This window comes from Salvelinus alpinus, chromosome 14 (genome assembly GCF_045679555.1).
Source record: "Salvelinus alpinus chromosome 14, SLU_Salpinus.1, whole genome shotgun sequence".
NCBI classification, from domain to species: domain Eukaryota; kingdom Metazoa; phylum Chordata; class Actinopteri; order Salmoniformes; family Salmonidae; genus Salvelinus; species Salvelinus alpinus.
This window is the reverse complement of record NC_092099.1, coordinates 10,394,425-10,407,061: the sequence shown is the minus strand read 5'-3', so window position 1 is coordinate 10,407,061 and position 12,637 is coordinate 10,394,425. Positions and strand designations below refer to the sequence as shown.

General features: G+C 41.3%; 1 long non-coding RNA gene across 3 annotated transcripts; it reads left to right on the top strand.

Moving 5' to 3' along the window:
- Positions 1–206: 206 nt before the first annotated feature.
- On the top strand, positions 207–12,304 carry LOC139538397 (uncharacterized). Of its 3 annotated transcripts, none has more exons than XR_011667731.1 (8): positions 207–7,446; positions 8,068–8,157; positions 8,276–8,428; positions 8,525–8,860; positions 9,131–9,224; positions 9,346–9,677; positions 9,843–10,011; positions 10,111–12,304. It is a non-coding gene; the product is annotated as an uncharacterized lncRNA (long non-coding RNA). The 3 variants fall into 3 exon arrangements; XR_011667732.1 differs by having other exon boundaries at positions 207–8,157; positions 10,111–10,237; positions 10,305–12,304; XR_011667730.1 differs by having other exon boundaries at positions 208–8,157.
- Positions 12,305–12,637: the final 333 nt, after the last annotated feature.

Sequence of the window (12,637 nt, the reverse complement as noted above, 5' to 3'; positions counted from 1 at the left end):
TTAGGTGGTCTGCTTTTTGCTGTGCTGCTTACTCAAAAGTGGCCGGAGATTGTGGTGGTTTGCTCTGCCATTACTTGCAAACAAATGTTGATTTTGATCCACATGCAACGGCATGAGAGGTCAAGCACACAAACCCTCGCTCTCAGCTGCCAGTGATGTGACAGATAAACTCTGTTTTTTATCGATCAGAAACACCTGTCAGATGTTACCCCTCTATTTCATGGAATATTTTCTCTATTCGAGGTTAGGATGTCTTGTCTGTTTAAGTCTAAAGTTACAACACTCATCTCCTCAGCTTTCGAGGCTCTCCATGGGGCGATCATCTTCTCCAAGTTGAACCTTCGGAACGCCTACCATCTGGTTTGGATACGGGAAGGAGATGAGTGGAAAAATGCCTTTAACACGGCTAACGGGCACTACAAGTACCTGGTGATGCCATTCGGATTGACAAACGCTCCTGCAGTGTTCCAGCCCTGGTCAATGATGTGTTCTGAGACATGTTGAACCGATTTGTGTTTGCATTTGTATTTGTATTTATTATGGATCCCCATTAGCTGCTGCCAAAGCAGCAGCTATTCTTCCTGGGGTCCAGCAAAATTAAGGCAGTTTATAAAATTTTAAAACATTACAATACATTCACAGATTTCACAACACACTGTGTGCCCTCAGGCCCCAACTCCACCACTACCACATATCTGCAGTACTAAATCCATGTGTATGTATAGTGCGTATGTTGTCGTGTGTGTGTGTGTGCATGTGTCTGTGCCAATGTTTGTGTTGCTTCACAGTCCCCGCTGTTCCATAAGGTGTTTTTTAATCTGTTTTTTAAATCTAATTTTATTGCTTGCGTCAGTTACTGTCAGGTGTGTGCGTACTGGTAGCGAAGTCAAGTGCAGTAGAGCAGAGAGTTGTGAACAGGCCCACACTTTATTGAGGCAGGAGATACCAACAGACAGACGCAACTGCGTCAAAAACCTCCAGCCCATAGGCAAAAGTGCAAAACGCGCAAAACAGTCACAATAATTTATGTTTAACAATAAACATCTTCGTGAACAACACGCTATAGGCAAACCAGTCTGGCGCGTCAACAATAAACACGTAACACAAACAATTTCACACAAAGACATGAGGGGGAACAGAGGAATAAATACATGCAGTGTGATTGGGGAATGAAAACCAGGTGTGCAGGGAACAAGACAAAACAAATGGATAAATGAAAAATGGAGCGGCGATGGCTAGAAAGCCGGTGACGTCGACCGCCGAACGCCGCCCGAACAAGGAGAGGAGCCGACTTCGGCGGAAGTCGTGACAGTTACTTGATGCGGAATAGCGTTTCATGTAGTCATGGCTCTATGTAGTACTGTGTGCATCCCATCGTCTGTTCTGGACTTGGGGACTGTGAAGAGACCTCTTGTGGCATGTCTTGTGGGGTATGCATGGCTGCCCGAGCTGTGTGCGAGTAGTTTAGACAGACAGCTCGGTGCATTCAACATGTCAATACCGCTCATAAATAAAAGTAGCGATGAAGTCAATCTCTCCTCCACTTTCAGCCAGGAGAGATTGACATGCATATTATTAATATTAGCTCTCTGTGTACATCCAAGGGCCAGCCGTGCTGCCCTGTTCTGAGCCAATTGCAATTTTCTTAAGTCCTTTTTTGTGGCACCTGACCACACGACTGAACAGTAGTCAAGGTGCGACAAAACTAGGGCCTGTAGGACCTGCCTGATGATAGGGTTGTTAAGAAGGCAGAGCATCGCTTTATTATAGACAGACTTCTCCCCATCTTAGCTACTACGGCATCAATATGTTTTGACCATGACAGTTTACAATCTAGTTTTACTCCAAGCAGTTTAGTCATCTCAACTCAATTTCCACATGATTTATTACAAGATTTAGTTGAGGTTTAGGGTATAGTGAGTGTTTTGTTCCAAATACAATGCTTTTAGTTTTAGAAATAAGGGCTAATGTAACGATCTTCGTTGGGAGAAAGAGAGGAGGACCAAAGCGCAGCGTGGTAAGTGTTCATTCTGAATATTTAATGGAACAAACTGAACACTGAAATACAAAACAATAAAGTGAACGAACGAAAACCGAAACAGTTCCGTGTGGAACACACAGACACGGAAGATAACCACCCACAAAACACAATAGAAAACAACCTCCCTAAATATGGTTCCCAATCAGAGACAATGACAAACAGCTGCCTCTGATTGAGAACCATATCAGGCCAAACGAAAAAACCCAACATAGAAAAACAAACATAGATAACCCACCCAACTCACGCCCTGACCATACTAAAACAAAGAAATAACAAAAGAACTAAGGTCAGAACGTGACAGCTGACTTATTCCTTGCCACCCACTCTGAAACTAACTGCAGCTCTTTGTTGAGTGTTGCAGTCATTTCAGTCGCTGTAGTAGCTGACGTGTATAGTGTTAGAGTATAGAGTCATCCGCATACATAGAAACTCTGGCTTTACTCAAAGTCAGTGGCATGTCGTTAGTAAAAATTGAAAAAAGCAAGGGGCCTAAACAGCTACCCTGGGGAATTCCTGATTCTAATTGGATTATATTTTATAGGCTTCCATTAATGAACACTCTCTGTGTTCTGTTAGACAAGTAATTCTTTATCCACATTATAGCAAGGGGTGTAAAGTCATAACACATACGTTTTTCCAGCAGCAGACTATGATCAATAATGTCAAAAGCTGCACTGAAGTCTAACAAGACAGCCACCACAATCATTTTATCATCAATTTCTCTCAGCCAATCATCAGTCATCAGTCATCAGTCAAGTGCTGTGCTTGTTGAGTGTCCTTCTCTATAAGCATTCTGAAATTCTGTTGTCAATTTGTTTACTGTAAAATAGCATTGTATCTGGTCAAACATATATTTTTTTCAGAAGTTTACTAAGGGTTGATTGGTCAGCTATTTGAGCCAGTAAAGGGGGCTTTACTATTCTTGGGTAGCGGAATTGACTTTAGCTTCCCTCCAGGCCTGAGGGCACATGCTCTCTAGTAGGCTTAAATTGAAGATGTGGCAAATAGGAGTGGCATTATCGTCTGCTATTATCCTCAGTAATTTTCCATCTAGATTGTCAGACCCCGGTGGCTTGTCATTGTTGATAGACAACAATATTATTTTCACCTCTTACACACTGACTTTACGGAATTCAAAAGTACAATTCTTGTCTTTCATAATTTGGTCCGATATACTTGGATGTGTAGTGTCAGCGTTTGTTGCTGGCATGTCATCGCTAAGTTTGCTTATGTTGCCAATGAAAAAGTAATTAAAGTAGTTTGCAATATGAGTGGGCTTTGTGACGAATGAGCCATCTGATTCAATGAATGAAGGAGCCGAGTTGGCTTTTTTCCCCAAAATGTCATTTAAGGTGCCCCAAAGCTTTTTACTATCATTCTTTATATAATGTATCTTTGTTTCATAGTGTAGTTTATTTTTATTTAGTTTAGTCACATTATTTCTTAATTTGCAGTACATTTGCCAATCAGTTGGGCTGCCAGACTTAATTGCCATACCTTTTGCCTCATTGCTCTCAACCATACAATTTTTCAATTCCTCATCAATCCAAGGGGATTTAACAGTTTTTACAGTAATTTTCTTAATGGGTGCGTGCTTATTAGTAACTGGAATAAGTAGTTTCATAAATGCATCAAGTGCAGCATCTGGTTGCTCCTCATTACACACCACAGACCAGCAAATATTCTTTACATCAACATAGGAATCACTACAAACTTCTTGTATGACCTCTTATACACTATATTAGGCCCAGCCTTTGGAACTTTGGTTTTTAATATGGCTATTATATTGTGATCACTACATCCTATGGATTTGGATACTGCTTTAAAGCAAACATCTGCAGCGTTAGTAAAAATGTGATCAATACATGTTGATGATTTCATTCCTGTGCTGTTTGTAACTACCCTGGTAGTTTGACTGACAACCTGATCCAGGTTGCAGGCATTGGTTACAGTTTGAAGTTTTTTCCTGAGTGGGCAGCTTGATGATAGCCAGACAATATTTAAATCACACAGAAAATATACTTCTCTGTTGATATCACATACATTATCAAGCATTTCACACATATTATCCAGATACTGACTGTTAGCACTTGGTGGTCTATAGCAGCTTCCCACAAGAATGGGCTTAAGGTGAGGTAGATGAACCTGTAGCCATATTACTTCAACAGTATTTAACATTAGATCGTCTCTAAGCTTTACAGGAATGTGGTTCTGAATATAGACCGCAACACCGCCTCCGTTGGCATTTTTGTATTTTCGGTAGATGTTATAACCATGTATTGCTACCACTGTATCATCAAATATATTATCTAAGTGAGTTTCAGAGATAGTCAGAATATGAATGTCATCTGTTACAAGCAAGTTATTGACTTCATGGACCTTGTTTCTTAGGCTACATATGTTAATATGGGCTATTTTTAGCCCTTTTCTGGGTTGCTTGATTGTTTGTAATGCTTTACTGGGAAGCTTATCAGAGGTAAACTTACTCGTGTTATTTACATTGGAACTGATAGTGCAGGGTGAGCTGCATAAAGGGGTCTTCCTACTATTGCACACCGCCTCAGTGCTAACAGTGTAACTCTGGTGTATAGGCTCATGATTCCTGCTTACAATAGCTGTAGGGTAAACAGATGTATTCGGTGCAATTAGGGGTACATAAATTAAATTACTTACATTGTGTTTACCAATGCCCTTAAGATCATGTACATTTGATGCAGCATTATGACGACTCATTGTCGCAATGGTAGGGATTAACTGAGCTGGTCTTGGATCATTTACCAGTCATTGTTTCAATGCAGCCTTGAAATGGGTGGACAGAGTCCAGGAACCAAGATGATTTTGATGGACTCCCTCATTCCTGTAGAGTATCTTCTGTTTCCAGAAGGTGTCAAAGTTATCAATAAAAGTGACTCCAGCAAAGCTACAGTAGTCTTTTAGCCAGATGTGTAATTCCAGCAGTCTGCTGAATCTTTCACACCTGCGGCCCAATGATGGTACTGGACCTGAAATTATTGGCTGTTTTTTGGAGTCTTTTAATGCTAAAATCAGTTCTTTAAAATCCATTTTCAAATGTTTCGAGCTAGCCCTCCTGATGTCATTTGACCCCACATGGACTACGATAGTGTCAGCTCCCGGCATCTGTGGTAGAACAGTCGGAAGCAGCCTTGTTATGTCCTGTACCCATGCTCCTGGGTAGCACAGAGTTTTTGCCTTGGGGACCGAGATGTTTCTCACCATAGAGCTGCCTATGATGACAGCTGATGATGTTGAATGGGCCGGTCTCTCAGGCAGCCTCACGGTCTGGTGAGGCTGGGAGCTCCGAGGATCTGCCACCGGAGAGGGAGACAGAGCTGAGGACAAAGACGCAGGTACCTCCGGATCCGATCTTGATTGGGAATCTACCCCGGATGAAGGCGCCGGAACCTCTGGATCCAGGGCGGCAAAGCAGTTTCTGGTCTGTGTCAGTTCCGGGCTCAAAATCTCCATGGAGAGCCCCATTGCCAGAGGACGCCTTCTTCGACTTCCACGGCGAGTGACGTACCTCCATGGCTGGTTGGTTGGGTTGGGTTGAGCTCCGTTCTCCAGGGAAGGGGGAGACCCCTTTGGGGATGGATCCCTGCCTCTCACCGGCCAGTTGGCTGTGGAGAGCCGACACGGCCGCGAAACTTCCATCAGACCAGAGCAGCGTTCTACTTGCTTGCTAAGAGTAGCTACTTCGCTCCTGTAGTCCTCCGCAAGCATGCAGTTGCTACATTGAAAGTCAATGCGGTCCACATTGTCCCGGACCAAAGCAAAGTAAACGCAGCTCCTGCAAGGTTGGAAACGTTCAATAGCGGCCTCCATTTGAGTCCACCGAGCCAACTAGGCTAGCTGGGCTTTCGCGTCTCTCCCCCTATACGGAATTTGGCAGGATCCCAGGACAGATAGCAGCGGTCACAGCAATTAAGCCCAACAGAGCTGCAGGATTCAAAATAAAAGTATATAAAAACACTGTCAGCTTTTAAACCAAGGTTTTTAGTTCAGGTTTCAGCGTTCGACAGGTTTCAGTTTCGGCGTTCGACAGCGTTCAACAACATCAAACATACGTTGCACTCTGACGACATCAGTTTGTCTACATCAATGACATCCAAATCTATTCCCGGTCAGCTCAAGAGCACGTCCTCCATGCCCGACAGGTCCTCCAGCGTCTCCTGGAGTACCAGCTTTTCATGAACGCGGAGAAATGTGAGTTCCATCGCTTCACCATCTCCTTCCTTGGATACGTTATCGCTGCAGGGAATATTCAGATGGACCCTGACAAGGTGAGAGTGGTGGTGGATTGGCCTCAACCCACATCTAGAGTGCAGCTGCAACGTTTCCTGGGGCTTGCCAATTTCTACCGTTGTTTCGTCCGGGCTTACAGCACACCTTGTCTTCCCAGTTCGGACCTTTCTGCCTGTCCTGACCCTGATCCTGGCTGCCGTCCTGTATCTGCCTGACTCTGATTTGGATTACAACCGTTTTCCTGCTTTGACTTACCTTTTGCTTGCCCCTTGAATTATAATAAACTCTGAGACTCTTACTTTCTGCCTCCTATGTCTGCATCTGGGTCTTAGCCGTGATAGTATTCATGGTAGAATCCACATTCATCTAGAAGTGTTTAGAAACATATTTGATTCTCAATTACAATAAAAGTGACTCCAAAATGACACAATACATTATTTATCATGTATTTCTATTGGGCACAAAATTATCTGAAACACATTCAAACAAACAGAAAATCCATCCAACAAGTTTGAACACAGTAAAATCACCAGCGTTAAATTCACTGTGTCAAAAGTGATGGACTCCCATATAGTTGTTTTAGCAACTGGCAGTGCCAAATGACCCCTAGCGTCAGTGCTGATAACTGGTGTTAATTGCTAAGGTGTAAAATGTTACTCTATTAGTGTAGACTTTTACTCAGTAAGTGTAAACATCATCACCACCCCGCCCATAAATTCAGTTTCTGTGTTCAAATTTCCTCTTTTCTCGTACACCATTGTTGGATCAACAAAATCCTAATTTGTTCCACGCAAAGGTGAGTTTTAAACAATTATTTCACTGATATTATTTAGCAATGTTAATGTAAATACTTTATACATGGTTGTCAGACTGCAGTGTAACATAAAACGTCTAGAAGTTTTGATTGTGTGTGTGTGCAGCTAATGTTAGAGTTACTTGCGTTGTTTCACTTTTTGCAAGTCTTTCCTAGATAGCTAGCATGCTAGCTAACTAGCTCGCCCCTGTCCTGTGCAGTTAGTCTGCTCTACCTGGCGGTTCCATGGGCGCGTGTCTCATTTCAGCACTGAGCTTTTTTCGCTTTATACTAGTTTGTTCTCTTTATTTCAGCTGCTTACTATATATTGAGGACTAATCTGATTAAGGTGAGTTGTTTATTTATCCAAATTATAACTGCATTTTTGACTTGTGGGTGATGCTTATAGATACATATTGTAGCCATTGCATCGGCAGCTATCTAGTCTAGCTAACTGCGTTTCGCACTCGCTTTATCACCAGTTGATTTTGGCGGGCTTGTAAGACTGCTCCTAGAACATGACAACATAATATAGTGACTAGCTGGAATTATGAGTGTATTTTACTGGACTAATTAGGCCGTCAATATTTCGGGACAGTGAATGTGAGTTCAATAGTATTGTAATGAAACAGGCAGGGAGCAGGTCTCGAACCCTCGACCTCCTAGCCCGAGGTCCGGCGCGCTATCGACTGTGCCGCAAAAGCATGCTCGAACGGCAGAGTCGATTTCCGCGCTTATAAACCCAGGGTCGTTACAGTATGTTTGCTGTAGTTTGGGACCTGCTTCAAGTAATATCAAACAAGTTGTGGTCATGATCCAATAATTTCATAATATACTTTGAAATTAGTATTGCAGGAGTATTGGTGAAAATGTTTGTAGTCATCCTTATATAATGTGTCATGATCGAAATACAAAATGTAATGCTTTTTCATCCGTTTTGGCCTTATTTCGTACCATTAACTGCTTTCAGACCTAGTCATGCTGATCAGGGTGAAATTCAATGGCGAACAAAAATATGTCAAGATCATTGACCTGACACTTGAAGACCTTTTGATTGGAGGTAAACTTTTCATTTGTGATTGGAAATAAATTTACTGTTTTCATACCAGTCAGTCTAATTATTCTTACCATTACGATTGCAATTCTAATTGTAGGTTGTTTTTTAATGTTTGTCACAGCTTTCCTGAAATTTGAGATCCCACTTACTAGTTTATCAGAGGCAAAGCTGTATGATGGGTCTGGAACTGAAGTTGATGGGGATGTGTTTGAGGAGGTGGTGACACGGCCAAATCTTGGTGTTTTCAAGCTCACACTGAACAATGATGCTAAAGGTATGTGCTGGTTTTCAAGTCTTGGTTACTTGTGGCATCACTTTCAATATAACCGTACATTTGACATGCCTGTATTGTCATCTTTGTTTATTTCAGAATCTTCCCTGATGAGTCCTGTCTTTGCCAGTTCTGTGGTGGTTGGTTCAGACCATGAGTCAGTTGATGATACAATAATTTTGAGCAAGGATGGAAGCCCTCCACAAAAGCGTCAAAGATCTGATGACGAAGCAAAGAATTTACATTTGTAATTCATTCTTCAATTCAATGGATTTTTCACTGCTGTTTTTTTTTACAGCTAATAGAGAGCATACTGAAGAAAAAGCCTGGTGGAGAGGTTATCATCAAGGAGTACTCCAAAACTAAAAGCCTGACTGACTGCACCAGACGAAAGATGGTCAACATTCTTGTTTCGGCGATGACAGTGACTCATGGGTAAGTTTAAAGGAAAGATTCATAATGAAAATTGTTGAGCATTACTTGCTCCCATATCTGCTGAATGTTAAAAATGACTTCTGTATCAGTATCTCAGTCGCATAATTGGATAGGCTACTGCTGACCATCCACTGCTATTGGTAGAAGATTTATCTTGTATCAAACTCGATGTGATTCAAAAAATCACTCCTGATATTTAGCTGACTGGGGACCAATGCTGCTTGTGGAGATTCTGATTGCCGCCTAAACATAACATTATATTCTTGTCAGGACATCACCACGGCGCAGTGTGAGAGAAACGTTTGCACAAGGCATCGTCTCCTTGTTCCCATACCTGAAGGATCCCTACACCGCAAATGGATATGTAAGTATACATTACAACTGATAAAGGGCATCTGCGTTTAATTCGTCTGGTATGGAATCTGAGCAAATGGGACTTGGTTATTTGGTCTTTCAAGATTAGTAACCATGTTCATTTTCTTAAGGAACATTATTACGACCCTAATAGTGGAGAAGGGTAGCTCTCGTATAGAATCAAAACCATTCAGAGGAATTTGGCTTCATCAGAGAAACAGCCGACTCAACTATACTCTGGAGGGCCAACTGCTGAGAGGGAGTCCAGTCCATCCACTTTGGCTACCCTGAGTTAAGACCAGTGCCGAGAGGCCATTTCTCTTATGAATATTCTTCTAATGAAGAAACAGTCAAAAAGAAGATGAAATTGACCTTTGAGTACAGGAAGAAGTTGACCCACGACCTGAGGAAATGCTCCACCATCCTAACTGAATTTCCACGCTTTCTTGATGTGAAGGGCTTGGTAAGACTTTTTTTAAACAGTTTTAAGTTGTATAAATTGTGTTTAATCTCTAGATGCCAATTCAGGTTGGCCAGTAATAGTAGTTCAATGAATGTGTAGGCTGGTGATTTACTCAAACTCTGTTTTGGAGGTTAAAGTGGAATGTTTTTGTCTTATTCTATTCAGATTGAACAGGATTTTGTGCTGCTGTTTGGAGAGGGGGCCAACTACATTCAAGCAAAAGATCATCATGCTAAGCAAGACCCTAAGCAAGGCGACTCAGGGACCTGAACTTCAGGAGCTGATCCAGATGGCAAAATGTGCAGTTGATGAGGGAGCTGACACGAATGCTGATGTTAAGATGATCATAATTTATAATTTATATTTCAAATAACTCTGAAATGTTAATGTCACTGAAGGAATTTACCATTTTAATCAGGATCTCTTTGTTTAGGATGGGACAGTGACCTATCCTCCATCCTTCTCCTGCTCCATTTGACTCCTCCTTCATCACAAGGCCGCAAAAGACCAGGCAAGATGTCTGCATCCCAAGCTGAACAGCATCTTGTGATATTCCAAAGGTTTGTATTGGCATTCTTATTCATGGACAGTGCTGCAGCCGTTATGATGAACTAATGATGGTGTTAGTTTTCGTCGTCTTGAGGCAGGAACCAGTATCCAGTAGCACCTTGATGCGATTGACCAGAGCCACCAACCATATCTTCTTGCAGTCGGGACCAGGAAGAGCAGCATCCATGCTTACTTCATCATCCTGGACAAGCGAGCCTTACTTCATCATCCTGGACAAGCGAGCCTTGCTGTGCAAGTCAATGAGAGCTCTTGGTGCCTTCGATGAGCTTTTCAAGACTCACTTTGTTTTTGGTACTGCTTACAATACAATGCTGCGCAACATGTACACCTTCATACAAACAACTGTGTACAACATAGACATTGGGAAGGTTAAGGAGACTCCAAGGGTTGCTGAGCTCAGAGCTTTTTTAAATGGTGTTAACTTTGATTTGGAAGATGGACTATATATGAAGAGACATCCTCTCTTTTCTAAATAGAAAAATGCATTGCAAATTCAACTCTTTTATGATGACTTTGAGACCGCTAATCCATTGGGATCAAAAAAGGATATTCACAAGTTGGGAGGTATATACTTTACTTTGAGAAATTTTACCCCAAAGTTTAATTCAATTTTGGTAAGTATTAACTTATGTGCACTCTTCCATACCCAGGACCTTAAACCCTATGGATTTGATTCCATTCTTGAGCCAATAGTAAGTGATTTGAAAGTGCTTGATACTGAGGGTATTGAAGTTCCCTTCTTCAGTGGTCGTATACATGGCAGTATTGTCCAAGTAACTGGAGATAATCTTGGTATACATTGCCTGTTTGGTTTTGTGGAATCATTTAGTGCTCGTTATTGTTGCCGTTATTGCCACACTGGGAAATGCACTCAGACCATTGTCAAACTATTCAGTCAAACTCAACACTACCTCATGTGTACGGTGTGAAGCATGCCTGCTTATTGAACTCTCTGCAGTACTTCAATACTACAGACACTTTTTCTGTTGATATAATGCATGACATTTTAGAAGGAGTTGCACAACTTGAGGTAAAACGTGTGTTACAGTATATACAAGCCAACTTAGTGACTGCTAAAGATGTGTACGGTAGAGTTCATTCATTTAACTATGGCTACACAGAGAGGAGGAATCATCCACCTGCACTCAAATTGGATGATGGGAGCAATGATTTGTGTCTAAATGCTATTCAGTCTTGGTGTCTTCTCTGTAATTTGACATTGATATTTGGTGATCTGGTACAGAAAGATGATAAATACTGGCAGCTGCTTTTGTTACTACTACAAATTGTAAATATTGTGTTTTCTCCTATACTAACAGAGGGCATGACTATCTATCTGACGCACTTAATTGCTGAACATCATAGGCTTTTCATGTATTTATTTCCTGATAGAAATATGTTACCGAAACACCACTTCATGATACATTATCCTCGTTCTATAAGGAATATTGGGCCAATTCTTCATTCGTGGTGTATGCGCTACGAGGCAAAACATAATTTCTTTAAAAAGCAACTGAAGAGTTTTAAGAATGTCACTATGACCTTAACCAAGAAACACCAAAATGACATGCCATATAATTGGGAAATGTTCAGCCAGGATAGACTAGCTATAGGTCCAGGAAAGATGTCAAGGCTCAATGAGCTGAAAGAAAGCCATGAGATTGCTGCCAAGCTGAATGTCTCAGTGCACACAAGTGTTTTGTCAGTTAAATGGGTAATGCACCATGGTACAGAATATCATCTTGATTTGGTCATATGTGGTGAAGTAGTCATTGAAATGCCAGTATTTTACATAATTAAGGCTATTGTTCTGAAAGAGGAAAATGTTTTTTGGGTTGGGTCAGCTCTTGAAACCTTATGTTTTGATGATCATTTGCATGCATTTAAAGTTGTTTTGAAGCGAAGTCCACCATGCAAGGTATTTCATGTAAATGATATCATGTACCACAAACCTTTTGATTTGCTCATGTCATATGGAGCAAGGGATTCTTTTGACTACATTCTACTCTTACTTGATAACAGTTTAAGCCAGGGCTGAGACTTATGGTTTGGTCATAATAAACATATTTGAATGTTGAAACAGCTTTGCTTGAGTTTATTGTGAAATTCCAAGTGCTTTTACAAAATATAATTTCTGTTTACATGGGGGAAGAGTAAATAAATTAACACTGTATAGAGTAAACACATTTTTACTCTAAAAGGAGTCACCCTAGATCAACTATAGTGAGAGTCACTATAACACTCAGTGTTGATTACCTCTGTGTTAAATTTGATCAACACTGGCCAGTGTAGTGCAGTGTTAACTTTTTGCACTCCTCAGTGTTAAATCAACACTAGAAATGTAACACTTTGATCAGTGTACTTTTTACTCTGTGTAGAGTGGGGCCATA